General features: G+C 40.2%; 1 long non-coding RNA gene across 1 annotated transcript in view; it reads left to right on the plus strand.

Moving 5' to 3' along the window:
* Nucleotides 1-13121, plus strand: part of LOC144583305 (uncharacterized) — a 51219-nt gene extending 38098 nt beyond the window's left edge. The window contains exon 2 of the long non-coding RNA XR_013537018.1: nucleotides 302-13121. This is a non-coding gene — a long non-coding RNA (uncharacterized LOC144583305). The remainder of the gene's footprint in view (nucleotides 1-301) is intronic.
* Nucleotides 13122-14624: the final 1503 nt, after the last annotated feature.

Consider the following 14624-nt stretch of genomic DNA (forward strand, 5'->3'; position numbering starts at 1 on the left):
AAGCAAATTGCCTCAAGTCAAGAAATCGTGGGAGGCATTATCTGTTGTATACTGAATCATACAATTCGTCCACCCAAAGTCAGAAGAAAATGTGTGTTACGCCAGTGCAACTTTGCAAGAGGATTTCATCCACTATTTGAAGTCATTATTATTTATAGCTGATTTTTAATGTTTACATTGTTGCTGGTTTTGTTACTTTGGCATGTTATGTTCCAGTTTAGAAGTTTCTTTAATACATAAATACTTAACATAAAAATGAAAGTGACACAAATAATATCCTATATCTTGCCTTTCTCGATAGTAAAAGACATATAAGATGATGTATTCTGCCTACCCATCTGTTGGGGCTGGAGGGGCACATACGAAATCTTGAGAATGTGGGGAGGATCTGCCCATTCACAGCATGGTTGGTGTGATGGAGGAATGTCACAAAGCCCTCGCTTTTCAAAAGGCAAATTGGGGAGATGAAAAGAGAAAAAAGCAACTTGCCAAAGAATGTAAGTATGAGGGGGGGAAATTGGAATCTGAGCTTCAAAAACAAAGCCAGGTTTTTGCTTTTGTATATGTAGTTTGTTGCTCCTTTCACAGAAAGCAAATGGAAAAGGCTCAAAACAGAGTAAGTAATGCAAAGGTGAGGTCTTTGCAATAAATTCTGACTCACGTATTTGTCCTCACAAAGCAACATCCACCCACCAGAAGGTATACTGTGATGTTGAAAGAAACACACACAAACAAATGGAGGCAAAATGCTCACTTCCACCAAGGAAATGCACAAAAAACTTCCCAAAACAGGAGAACAAAGAAGGTACAAGGCCAGCTTATGCAGGTTCACCAAAACCTGCATATACATTCATTCATATGCATACATTCACATCTCTCTCTCTCTCTCTCTCTCTCTCTCTCTCTCTCTCTCACACACACACACACACACACACACACACACACACACACACACAACCAGGTGAAACAGACATGACACACTGACACATCCTACACATGTACATGAAATCCAGGTAAAATTTGCTACATACACATGTGCGTATATACATCACACATATACTCCTCCATTGTCTACATTCAAACAAACAAGCCAACATGAATATCTATGAGCCTAACTGCACAAATAAAAGCGAACCACACATACACACATGAGAAGCAAAACACAATGTCACTTCATACCATCCCTTACAGACTCTCCTCCTGGATGTCCTGTCTGAAAATGAAACATCAGTCTGCAGCCACCTGGCAAGTTCATTTTCTGCCAGTTTTAGTTTCCAGAAATGCCTCTGAGGCTACATGGGACCCAGTGATATTCTTGGACATTAAGCCAGTGTTAAGGACCAGTATTTCCTTTTTAAAAAAACAGCATGCTTGCAGTCCAACCTTTTTAAAACATCACTTTCATCTCAAAACCTTTTCAAAATAGAAGAGGACCAGAAAGCCTGGACAATGCCAGGAAAATGTCCATTGGCACATCAGTACTCATAGGCAGTATAGTGGGAACCCCCCAGTGTTACAGGATTCCCACTGCAAGAAGCGATCGGAACTGTAGCATCAGCATCAGTATACAGAAGCACCGGTTCCTACATCATGCCCTTTCCAGTCATGCTGCCCTGTGCCAAGTCATCTAAGTAGAAATGATTGGCAGGATGGGCAAGCTGCACAATCCCAGGGCACTCCCAGAAGAAGAGAAAGGTAAACCACTTCTAAGTGCCCTCTGCCTAGAAACCCCTGGGAACAGGTCACTATGAGTCAGAATTTGATTGACAGCATGTAATTATTGTTATTACTAAAACTTTTTCTGAAAAGAACTGCTCCTTGCATTGTTCTCTTTTCCTGCTCTCACCCTTTTATTCCAATTCAGATTGTTAAAGTCCCATTGTCCTCATTATCATTCATCACTTGCCTAGGTAAAGAGCTGCATGAGGAACCCTCAAGGCTATTTTTGTTTCTTCCCGGCTCCCCTTCAACCAAATCCTTAGACTCTACCACCCCCCAAAAATGTCTTATTGCTGCCAATTGAAGTTTCAAGAATTCTGATTCACCTTTGAAATATGTAACTGGGAACATTGAACATTCAAAACCACCCCATTTTCTCCAAAGAGGAAATGAATATTTGGCCATTCCCAGGGCTGTTATTTCTTTTTGACATTGTTGTCTGTTTTGGCTGCTTCTAGAAACTGCCTAGGAGAAAATTTTTCTTGAGATGGCTCAAATTGACCTCCGCAGACTTAGCAGTGTCTGTTTATTGCTGCACCTGCCATTCATGCACACAGGAAGGTGAATTAATTACATAGCTTTTCTCTTTTCTTTATTAGTCCATTGACATCTAATGTTGGATAGAGGCTTTCCTTTTTTTGCTTCCACAAATTTCTGTTTTGCGCTATTCTAATTCATGCCAGTCCTGCTGATCTTGTAAAATTCATCCGTCCATCCAATTTGTGGTCTTCCTCTGTAGTTTCTCTAATTCCTTGGAATAAACAAATTATGTAGTGATGGAGTATGAAATTAATAAAACCACATTTTCATCCTTTCATCCTTGTCTAGGCAGCAGTCTTATTGTCTTACAGCATGACAGAGAGAAGGAAATCTGTTTGGACTGGACTAAAGGAGGATAAATCAGAAGTGCCAAGCTTTTGATGTCCTTTTCCATTGATTTATATCTGTCTAGATTTTTCTAGGTTTGCCACCTAGATTGAATTCCTCTAAAGGAGTTATGGAGAGATTGTCCACTTCCATGCTGAGACTGAAGAAGCAATGCTTTCTGAGAGCAGACTAAATTCATTTTATGTGCTTCTCAATCCCAGAAGAACTTCCTGAAGTGCTCCAAGAACAAATGAATAAACGAACAAACAAACAAGCAAAGTATGTTGAAGTACACCTAAGCAGACTTGAAGGGGAGCAAGAAGTACTGAGCCCTCCCTTCGGTCAGACTGCATGATATTCATTGCCTCTTGATGTCTAGTGGCTTGTTAAGACTAGCAAAGGAGAAGCTATTCTACTGTGACCCACTTAATATTAAAATACTCTTCATGGTAAAGCAGACAGGTTTGTACTGCTGATCCAATGTATGGAGTAAGAAGTGTACCAAATACAGTGGTGCCTCGCTTAACGATTGCCTCGTTTAGCGATGAATTCGCATAACGATGTTTTTTTAGAAAATAATATGCATCGCATAACGATGTTTCCTATGGGTGATTTTCGCTTAGCGAAGTTTGGGACCATGCTTCGCATAACGAATGCGATTTTAGGTCCCCTGCTTCACTTAACGATGTTTTTTTTTCAATTAAAAAAGTGTCTTAGAAGGGTCAAAAACGGTTCTAAATGCTTGGATTCGTTAGAGGCCCCCTTAAGTCATGTGCAAACCTGATTTGGCTTTGATCTGACTTTTCGTTAATTTTTTGTGAATTATTTTTTTTTGGCCCATAGGAACCAATGGACCTGTCAAAATCTGACAGCTCCATGCTTTCCTATGGGGGAGAAAACAATTCACAAAAAATTAACGAAAGTTCAGATCAAAGCCAAATCAGGTTTGCACATGACTTAGGGGGTCCTCTAACGAACCGAAGAATTTAGAACAGTTGCTGAGTCTTCATTAATTTTTTGTGAATTTTTTCTTCCCCCATAGGAAATAATGGAGCTGTCAGATTTTGACAGCTGTCAAAAGTTGGGGGGAAAAAATTCACCATAAATTAATGCAAAGTCAGATCAAAGCCAAATTAACTTTTGCATCTGTTTTAGAGGGTGCAGAAGCTAATCCAAGCATTTAAAACCATTTTTGACCCTTTTATGACACACTTAATTTTGCAAAAATTGACTTCGCAAAGCCATTGAAATGTATTGAGTCAGCTTCAATACATTCCAATGGAGGATACATTGTTTCGCTTAGCGATGTTTCCTATGGGTTTTTTCGCTTAACAACGGCAATCTGTTCCAATTGGAACGGATTAACCGGTTTCCAATGCATTCCTATGGGAAATGGTGTTTCGCATAGCGATGGTTTCACATAGCGATTTTTTTTGAACCAATTAACATCGCTATCTTCACCATCCCATTGCAAAAGTATCATCATAGTACTACCATTCCTGCCCTTGTCCATCTCCCTAAATTCTGATATTTGAAGCAGATTGTGTCACCTAGCTATATGGTTGAGATTGACCTCCAGAGACTGACTCAGAGCCTGAGAAATTTTACCTTTTTAGCTGACGACCTGCAGAGTCTCTTAGCCAGCCTGAACATAGCTGTGCTGGCTACAGGATTCTGGAAGTCATTGTCCAGTGTTGCTGAAGCTAGTTCTTATAACTAGTGCTCTAGTTTTGCCCCGTCCTGTATACAGGCTTGTCCTCTTGTTTCCCTTTTCAGTACCATGAAATTGAGCAAGCCAGCATATTTCCTATTTTGTGGACAAAGCTATCTTCCCTTCTTTTTTTTTTCCTTTTTTATATATTTATTTAGAAACAGGGATAAAGGGTACAAAAAGAAAGAGGGGATAGAGAAGGAAAAATGATTTTGGGGGATAGGAGAGCATAAAGTATAACATCATCCAATCAATTCATATTACTAATACATATCAACTTTTTGCTTTTTCACAGTTTGATTACCCTCCTGCTTTTATCTTATCATTTAATTTTAATTTTATTCTATGTTATTCCAACATTGTCTGGTAGCTGCTGCCATTTATACAATACATCCCATCGTTCAGTTTCTTTTTGAATTGAACAGTCTTTCAGCCCATCTGACAGAATATCCATTTTTTTCACTTCCCATATTTTCACCATAAGATTGTCTGGTTTCAGTATCTCTGCCTCCTTAAGATTTTTGTCATAATGCTTTTTAATTTTGGAAGCTGCATGGGTCACTGGATAACTCTCTACTGCATTCATATTACCTGGTGTCATGTCTAATACAGACGATTCTAAAGTTTGTACAACTTCATTTAAGTTTTGTTTGGCATCTACTGTCCCCTCTTTCATCCCTTTCATCAAATCTTCTATTTTGCTAAGACCTGCATTCACTCGCTGGAACCCTGTTAATATTAGCCTTTGTATATTAATCTGCCATTCCTTTTCTATTTCTTGCACCACTATTCCAGAACTTTGGGATTGAACAGACCAAGTCTCCATTTGTTCTTTTGAATTTTTGGGGTCTATCTCAGGCTTTGGGGTTTGTATAAATACCACAATAATCACCCCCTAGAAATCCTTCCACAGTTTCCACAATTTTATCAACAATTCAAACCCCTCATCATAATCCTCCCCTTAGATCTCCCTCCAATCTTTATCCAAATATTGTAATATAAAAATCAACTTTTAGCCCAGCAAATACAATATCAAATAGAACCGTGACGCAGTTATTTCTTCTTCTCCTGGGTTCAGCAAGCTTCTGTTATTAGACACACGTGATCTGCAGTCCGACAAACAAAACAACAATCATAAAGTCTCAAACTGTCCAGTAGATTGTCCTTGGAGCTCGTCTTGTGATCTTCATTAACCCCTTAATGCTCCTTAGTCCAGTCGGCCACGTCAGCTCCTTCTCCCGAAAACCACCAGATTCTACTATTTATAGTTCCCAAAGTCCAGAGAAGGCAAAGAGTAACGTATCCCAGCCACACTGCATCCACCGAAGTCTCTTAAATCCAGTCAGACGGTGTTGCTGTCTGGGATTCTTCTCCAGAAACATAAGATTTATTTTTCCATCTCAGACTCTCGGCTTTAGAATCAGCCTGGTGTTTTAAGAGTTCACTTGGAGAAGCTTAGTTTCGCTTTTGAGTCAGACTGATAAGATAAACCCGCCGCTGCATTTATTCTTTCAGCCAAATATTTTCATTCTTATTTCAGCTTAATGAGGCTGTTTCATAAATCAGAGGCTTCAGCTTACTTACTTGTTTTATATTATTAGTTTATATTGATTGCTCTCCTCTCCCCCGGTAAAGGGTTCCTCGCGGCTCAGTGCCAAAAAATGGCGCCCGCTCCAGTCCGTGCACGGTGATTTCTTCAGAAGAAAAAAGTCCGGGTCTGCCTCCCTTTCTTCTCCTTCTGCTGCTCACCATCTGCTTCAGAGAGACTTCTTCTAGACTCTCCTTTGATCCCCATTTCAAAAGAGGGATCCCGGGCCGGAGGGTTCCAGTTTTTTCCAGAGAGCTCTTCTCTGGAGTTGCTGGCAGCACCGCAACAAAGCCCCGCCTCGACAAAGCTATCTTCCCTTCAAAGGGTTATCTAGTCTAATTCCAGTTTAAAGATAAAGACACGTAAGAAGGGAGAGCCTTGAAGAAATCTTCAAGTTGCTATCAACAGTCAATACTGACCAGATCACTGTCTCCTAGTATGGACAGATAGTTCCTATTTATTTCTCTTTCAATTCTAGCAATTTATTCTGCATTTACATCTATACATATACAGTAATTAGCATATGTAATTTTAATGCAAATCAGTTGTCTTCTGTTGCCCAATTTTTTGGTTATGTATCTTCTCTTTGTGGGGGAGCTGACATTTAATTGGCCATTCTTAAATGCATCATCTGAAGCTTCTTGCAGCCATGGTGTGCACGAGAGAAATTGGATCTGTCTCCTAGTTATTTATTATTTATTTATTTCTTCAATTGTTATACTGCCTGATTAATGCAAGGCACTACTCTGGTTGGTTAACAAATAAATTAAACAATATATGACAGTGAAAAGAAACAGTGAACAATCAGATGAAATAATGAAAACAAAAACAAATCCATCAACAAAGTGGATTGATGTGAAGACACAGTTGGTGCCTTTGCTACAATACTAGGACTCTTCCTGCTCATCCTGCATGCCACTGGAATATCCTAAACACATCTGGTCTCATCAGATTTCAGAAGCTAAGCAAGGTTGAGCCTAGCTAGTTCTTGAATCAGAGACTACCAGGCAATAAATCTCCAGTTAGGGCTGGGAAAGAATCCTGACTGAACTCTTAGGGAGCTACTGCCAGAGACAGTGACAATATTGGGCAAGATCAGCTTGTGGCCTGACTTGGTATAAAGCAGCTTGCTATGCTCATCTGGTGTAGCAGATGAACAGCAAAATCTAGTATTGGATTGATCCAGCGTGCTTTTTCCTTCATTCATTCATGCTTGCCTTGCTTTCCCACATTGTGGGACCATTTTAGAAATATGTTGCTTTGACCGTCATCTCTAGCCCATGAAGCTCTACCAGTGTGTGCTGGTCCTCTTGAGTTCTTAAGTCATTTCATGATGAATGGGAGAGAATGGTCCAATGAGACTATTTTGTTTACATAGCATATGAGCCTGGAAGCTTGCCAGTGGAAAAGTCCCACACATTTCATGTTGCATTAAAGAAACACTAGGGTGTGTGTGCATCAGATAAAAGAGGTGGAGCCTTCATGCAGAGGACTAGAACTTGCCCAAACAAGTAAATTACACCTACTGTGTCCCACTTTCCCAAAAGAGAGAAATTTGTAATTATAAAAGGAAAGCTCTTTTTTTTGTTCTTCAAGAGTTGGCCTTGGGCAGCTCCAATTCATTCCTTCATTCTGGGATCTCAACACTCCCTTTTATATTTTTGCTTCTCATAGGAAACATTTTATACTATCCATATGATACGACGTTTGAGTTAATGAGTCGAGCATAGTGGCAAACTGATTACACCCACTAGCTTTAATTGAAGGTTCTCTGCTTTTATGTAAATGATTTTGGCAACAGCAGCATATGTTCCACCTCCTCTTAAAAAAAGTGTGGCTGATCCCTCTTCCAGTTGTCTAGGTGGTCCCTAACTCTGTTACAAATGTTAAGAGCGGGAATGTGCACTATGTATAAAAATCCATATCCTTATCATTTTAGTTCTCCATAGATGCTGAAAAGAATAAAACTCAAGTGTAGACAGTTTGGAGGAACTTTAATATCTATATGATGTATTCAGATGAACTTGGGAAAATCAGATTGGTATTGATAACACGGAGGAGACTTCATGGAATTACTGTGGCACAGGAAACAGTAACACCTCTATTCCAGTTTACTGATTATTTATAATTTGATATCGAATAGAGGTTGCAATTCAACAAAATACTGTATGCTAAACTAGTTTCTATACATCTTAGTGCTTATGTGCATAATTCTACATACATCTTTCTCTCTCTCTCTCTTTTACAATGTGGGTTGCCCCCAAATTTACAATTTTTCACTCAAACAATTTGTGAAAACCTCTAATCTTGATTCGTCCCCAGCTTCTGTCTCATTAGCAGTAACACAGATCCAGTTTGAAACATCTTTTTCGCGCGGAAGCTGTTGAGCCTAACTCAGTGGAACATGGTGAAAGGAATCTGTTCCAGAATTGTGGCCAAAATGTGCTAAAGGAAGCTCATTATTACACCAAGGTATACCACTGAGAGTTCTGCAGTATGCAGTTGACTGAGAAGGAAGCAGCAACATCATGTTATGCCATCTACTGCAGAGTCCTGTGAGAAAAATTAATCTACAGCATTAACTTTTTGCTGAATGCAAACATTGAAATGATCTTCATACAGAGGCCCATGAGAATGTCTTCAATACTTTTCGGAATGATGTATCATAAAATTTATAAAAGCTTCAGCAATAGGCTCCTAATGAAAGAAGTCACGACTCACTAAGATCACTGGGACCCTGCTTCCCATAATTCTCAGCACTGAAGAAAAGGAAGTTCTCAAGATGTGAGGCATTTTCAATGCAAGTGCTGCCAGGATGGAAGGAAACAGATGTGTGGTCTCTTGTTGAGGTCTAGGCCTCACATCGTTTTCATGAAGTACAAAACATGCATGTTTTCAGCAATCCACAGAAGGCAAAAATGGTTATCCTTCATGTTGGGTATTTGGAATTGTTTTGCACAAAATGTGAACAATTATTTTCTGCTGGTTAGGAGTTCTTGTGTTTGATGTTAATTTTTTTTTTCTTATCAGATCTAATTATGTGATCATGTCTGGCAACCAAATCTGATATTTTTGCATAGGGGAAAACCTCTCCTCATGATCAGAAATTAATAACACTCTGGAGGTTACTGCCAGCAAGTATATTTCAGATCAGTCCTACTTATTTTGATGGGACTTACTCCCAGGTAAATTCATATACAATTGTACCTGGAGATTTGGAGCTTGGGATGTACAGGTGTCCCTATTTTATATTTCAGCTATGAAATAACGTATTACTCTGAAGTAAGCTTCTACTTACTGCAAGGAGAACAAACCTATCCATTTTGAAGGAAATCAACCCTGTGTGCTCACTGGAAGCACAGATCCTGAAGCTGAGGCTCCAATACTTTGGCCATCTCATGAGAAGAGAAGACTCCCTGGAAAAGACCCTGATGTTGGGAAAGTGTGAAGGCAAGAGGAGAAGGGGACGACAGAGGACGAGATGAGTGGACAGTGTCATTGAAGCAACCAACATGAATTTGACCCAACTCCAGGAAGCAGTGGAAGACAGGAGGGCCTGGTGTGCTCTGGTCCATGGGGTCACGAAGAGTCAGACATGACTTAATGACTAAACAACAACAGCAACAAGCTTCGACACTTTCAGCTTGTCAATGCATTGCAAAGACATTCAGCAGAGATTAAAATATGTTCTCTAAATATTGTTATTATGTCTTGACAATGGTTTGATTAATCTGGTCATTCATTTTGGGCCATCTTTATGATAGTGATGATAAACTTGCAGAATCAAAAGGAACATTGCCATTGGAAAGAGGCCATTTTAATTCCTTATAAAAGGAACTTCCGATTCAGTTTGGATATTTGGTCCATCCAGATTCTAGCCATTTAATTAATTAGCAAACTTTGCATTAATTTGAACTAAAAGATTTTATCTTTAACCTCCAGAATCCTTAAATACGAACACATTAATCAAAAGGCAGCATTTTGAACTTTTATGATTTATATCAACTGAAAATTTTAAAACAAAGGGATAAATCCTTCTAAAGTCTAATACTTATTCTCCAAGGTAAAGAATAGTCAAGTGAATTTAAGTATACTTCAATAAATGTAGTACATTGGAGACAAACATGTGTCTATTCTGCCCCCCAAAACATGTGTCTATTCTGCCCCCATTACATGTCTGTCATATAAGGAGTTCATTCTCTCTGTTGTGTTGCTATGGCTATTTGGACATGGGTGGATACCTGCACATGTGGTGGTATTTTGTATTGTAGCTAGCTTCTGGTTACAAAATTGAGAGGAAATCCTCACCATTATTTATAGTACAATTGATCTTCCATTCCAGTCAATTTGGGGCGAGGTGAATGATAATGGAGTGTTCCAAAACATATGGCCTATGGACATTTGTTTTATTTATTTATTTATTGCTCGGCACTGGTCAGATTCTACCTGATACTTGTTAGTTACAAGGCTGGTTTGATTATATATGGCACTGGACTGTCCTATACAGAATGACCCATTAGACTTGCCTGATACTTTCTATACTTCCGGTGTCCAAAACAGGCCCAGTGATGTGGAGATGTTTCACAAAGGGACATGGCCTCCTGCTCAATGTATGCTCATTTCTTATTTTATGTGGTATTCATGTTATCTTTGTGTCTCCTTGGTGAACACTATAAAAAGGATTGCCAAACGGAGTCTGACATGTATCTATATATCTATCAGAAATTTGCTTGTCTGTTTTAATTGAATAATCCCTTCCAAAAAATAACTTTTTGGGAAAATTTAGCTGCAGTGTTAGGGATCCTTTTCTCTTCTTTTGGAGGATAGGGTGCTATTGGCCTTCTAATGCTGGTCCACTGATTAGATCATCTGCTGAAAAATATAGAAATTCAGAATATGCAATTTTAGGACATTCAGGTGAGGGTCCCATTTTGTACACATGCTCCTGGAATAAGCACTCTTAGTGGCTCTAGCCATTTCCCTCCCTGCGGAACTTCTGCATGATGCAACGGGATGTTCTCCTCCTCCCCTTAGCCCTCCCTCATAACTTGGAACTCTGCTTTGGAAGATTTCCCAGCTCTTCAGAGCACATGCTAATGCTGTGCAAGAACTGAGTGGGTGGGCAGGCAGTCCCTTCCTGTTCTTGTTGATTGCCTTCTTTCATCAGTATGTGCAAACATGTTGATTCTGGAAATTGTCTAAACCAGTTATCCCTAAATTTGAGCCCCCAGATGTTCTTGGCCCAAAACTCTCAGAAACCTTCACCACTAGCTATGCTGGTCAGGATTTCTGGGAGTTGTAGTCCAAGAATGTCTGTGGACCCAAGGTTGGGAATCACTGCTCTGTAGAAATGAGTAGTGGAGAGCAATGTGGGGTGGACCAGTAAGCCTGTCAAAGACAGGAGGACTGAAGGTTCTTAATATCTGAGTGAACTTCAAAGAGGGCAGATGGAGCCACAGCCAGGCAAACGTTTTACTGGGCAGGAATCATGGAATGAAAAAGTATAAGGATAGAAACATAAAGCTGGGAGTTGCAGCATTTAGTCAGGCCGACTGCGTTCTGGTAACATCACTCTTCTGAAATCGTACTTTTGGAATCCTGGAGATGTTTAACTATAGTGAAAATGTGGGAACTCAAAATGGAGGTAAACATTTATTGTCTAGAAATAACAGGATTATATATACACTTCTAAAGTACATATCTTTGTTTGAATTATGCCCCGGATCTTCCTAGAAAGGGGAGGATTTGGTGTCTAAAAATCAATTTGATTATGAAACTGGAGAGGAATCAAATATCTCTTTATTTCCCTTGGCACAAACGTTTGGATCACTTTTTGGTCAACCTTAACTTGATAGCATCCTAGACAAGGTCAACACAAATGATCACTGTCTAACACCACCGGGAAAAATAAGAGTAGAATTCCATTAAACTGTAGATATTAGTTTTAGGACAAAATAATCCATCTTCAGAGCCTAAGGTAGGATGTAGACATCATTTTTTATGGGCCTGGAAAAAAATTCTCCCTTTTAAAGCTTAGAGCTTACTTTTTTGGAAAGTACTGGCAGGATGCGATTCTTTCCCTCATTTCTGAGACACAGTGGTCAGTGATCAAATGCATCAGCAATCATTCACTTCCGCCAAGAAATGGAAGATTAAATTTACATTAGTTTTACCAGGCTCAGGCACACATCTATCTTTTATTGTGAATTAGGTAGGTTTTTATCTCTGTGTGAGTAATGGGGAAAGAAAAAGGACTGGCAGCTTCTTCAGCACATCAGCACTTTTGAAATCTATCATAATGGAAGGTTGATAATCTGTATAATTGATATATTTACTTTGCATGGCATAGCTGTAGCCTGCATCTAATTTTAAGGTGCAGAATAGATACAAGACCACAGGTAATGGGTTTATTTTGTCTACTGTTCTGCTCCTACTGCTTCCACTGAATGCTTCTGAAATGTGCAATGCCCATGACTCAGTTATGCATTCTGCTAGCTTGTAATGCTCACCCAGAACATTGGGTGAGAGCATTAGGGATGTAAGAAGAGCCCTGCTGGATCAGGCCAAGGGCCCATCTAGCCCAGCTTCCTGTATCTCACTGTGGCCCCACCAGATGCCTCTGGGAGCTCACCAGACATTGAGATACCTGTCTCCTGATACCCCTCCTCTGCATCTGGCATTTGGAGAAACCTCAGATTCTTCTCCAGTTCTGATTTAATCCAAGCCAGAAAAGGATGCATCTCTCAAGCTGTCTCCCTTTGTTATAGCCTCTAAACAGTTCCCTCAAAACCCCACTTATCAACTATTTGGTACTGTGAGGGCCAAAAGCATCCTCTCTTCACTGCTATCTTAGTGTACGGTGCCACGCTGCAAAACACAAGACACCTCCTTTGCCCCTCTGGTAAAACAATTCCTTGGTTATGCTGGGGGGGGCACATTTGCTGCAGATGAGTACTTCAGAGCTATTATACACTTGTGTACTTAGTTTGTGCTTTTTTATTGAGATCACTCTGCTGTATTGGGGGGAAGAATCCAATGTGGTCAAGGAAAGACAACCAAAGCTGCCAGTTGTGAGACAAGAACCCCAGAAGGGGTGTGTGTGTGTGTGTGTGTGTGTGTGTGTGTGTGTGTGTGTGTGTGTGTGTGTGTGTGTGTGTGTGTGTGTGTGTGTGTGTGTGTGTGTGTGTGTGAGAGAGAGAGAGAGAGAGAGAGAGAGAGAGAGAGAGAGAGAGGGGGGGGGTATATGCATTTCTTCCATTGATTGAATCAAAGAGATTTTTGTCCCGTAGATACATGCGATGGACTACCTGGGTGCTAAATCACCGAAGAGCTAGCAGTTTCAAGAAGGATTCTGTAAATTGATTCGCTCAGTGCTTTAGTGAGAAATAGCTTGAAATAGTCATATACTAAAGAAAGGCCAGCTGCTTGAAGTTCTGCATAGGTCTGCTTCACTACATTTTTTCCCTTTCCACTCCTCTGTCTGCTGGCTTTGCAGCATTCAAGAATCAAGAGAACTATCTTGAACTCAAGGAAGTAGCCAGGAATCTATTTGATCAGCAGCCTCTGTGAACAGAGCACTGCAGATCCCATATCAAGCACAACAATTTTGACATTTTTAAAAAGGTTTTCTGGTAATTTTCAGTCTGTTCTGCCTCTTGCCTCTTCCCTTGATTCTTCTCCCTGGTTGTTATTTTCTGTAGGGATCCAGAAAAGGCCAGTTTTAAGACTATTTTTATAATGCATTGTGAGGACTCTGGGTTTCCCTAGCAAAGGGATCTCTGAAGGCCTTTTCTTGGGATGTTTCTTGACAATGAGGCACATCCAAATATACTCAGTTTTGGTTTCACAACGAAAAACTGAAGAGTTCCTACAACCAATTTCCCCCCCCTCATATCCATGATCAATAGAGTGCCAGGTCAGCAGCATCCCATTCTTTATAATTTCAGAGCCAAAACCTAAAATCAAAGAGTAAACTCTTGTGATGTCACAGAGGTGGCCCCTTGTGGTCACAGAAGGGGGTGCAGGCAAGGGTTGTGGGACAAATTTCTTCCCCCCCCCCCCCCTTAGCCTTGGCACTACTGCTGGTAAGGCTTATACAACAAGGAGGCTCATTGTAATGCTGATGCTACACCCCCTTCCATGTCCCTAGTGGTCACTGCAACAAAAAACAAAGAACAAGCGGAGGAAACTAGAAGGAAAGCTGGTGAGTGTGGGCGGTTAGGCTGATCATGCCATTCGAAGCAACAAACTTTCATGCTGGGGCACTGAGAGCTGGTGGAAGCTGGCAATAAATGGAGAGAGTTGCTCTAGATATAAGCAGAAGATGAGGTCTTTTGAGGTCCTCCTTGCTCTGAAAGAAGGTCATTGCAACCTCTATGTTCAACTTTTCCTTTCCTACATCTATCAGTTTAGCAGCTTGCTTCTCCCACTAACTTTCCTTATGAGCACTGATTCCTGATTATTGCTTTCCCTTTACCCTGGTGCTTCTTCCTTTCCTTATTTGGCAAACATTAAGTTCCCTGGTCCATTTTTCTCTGTCTCTATTTGGGCAGTTTATTTATTTATTTATTCGATTTTTACCCTGCCCCTCTAGACAACGTCTACAGTGGGGTCTCTACTTAAGAACGTCCCTACTTAAGAACAATCCAACTTAAGAACAGCTCCATTTGCTAAATTTTGCTTCTACTTGAGAACAGAAATCCAAGATAAGAACAGGAAAAAAAACCTTTCCTGCTCTTT

This window comes from Pogona vitticeps, chromosome 1 (genome assembly GCF_051106095.1).
Source record: "Pogona vitticeps strain Pit_001003342236 chromosome 1, PviZW2.1, whole genome shotgun sequence".
In the NCBI taxonomy this organism is placed as follows: domain Eukaryota; kingdom Metazoa; phylum Chordata; class Lepidosauria; order Squamata; family Agamidae; genus Pogona; species Pogona vitticeps.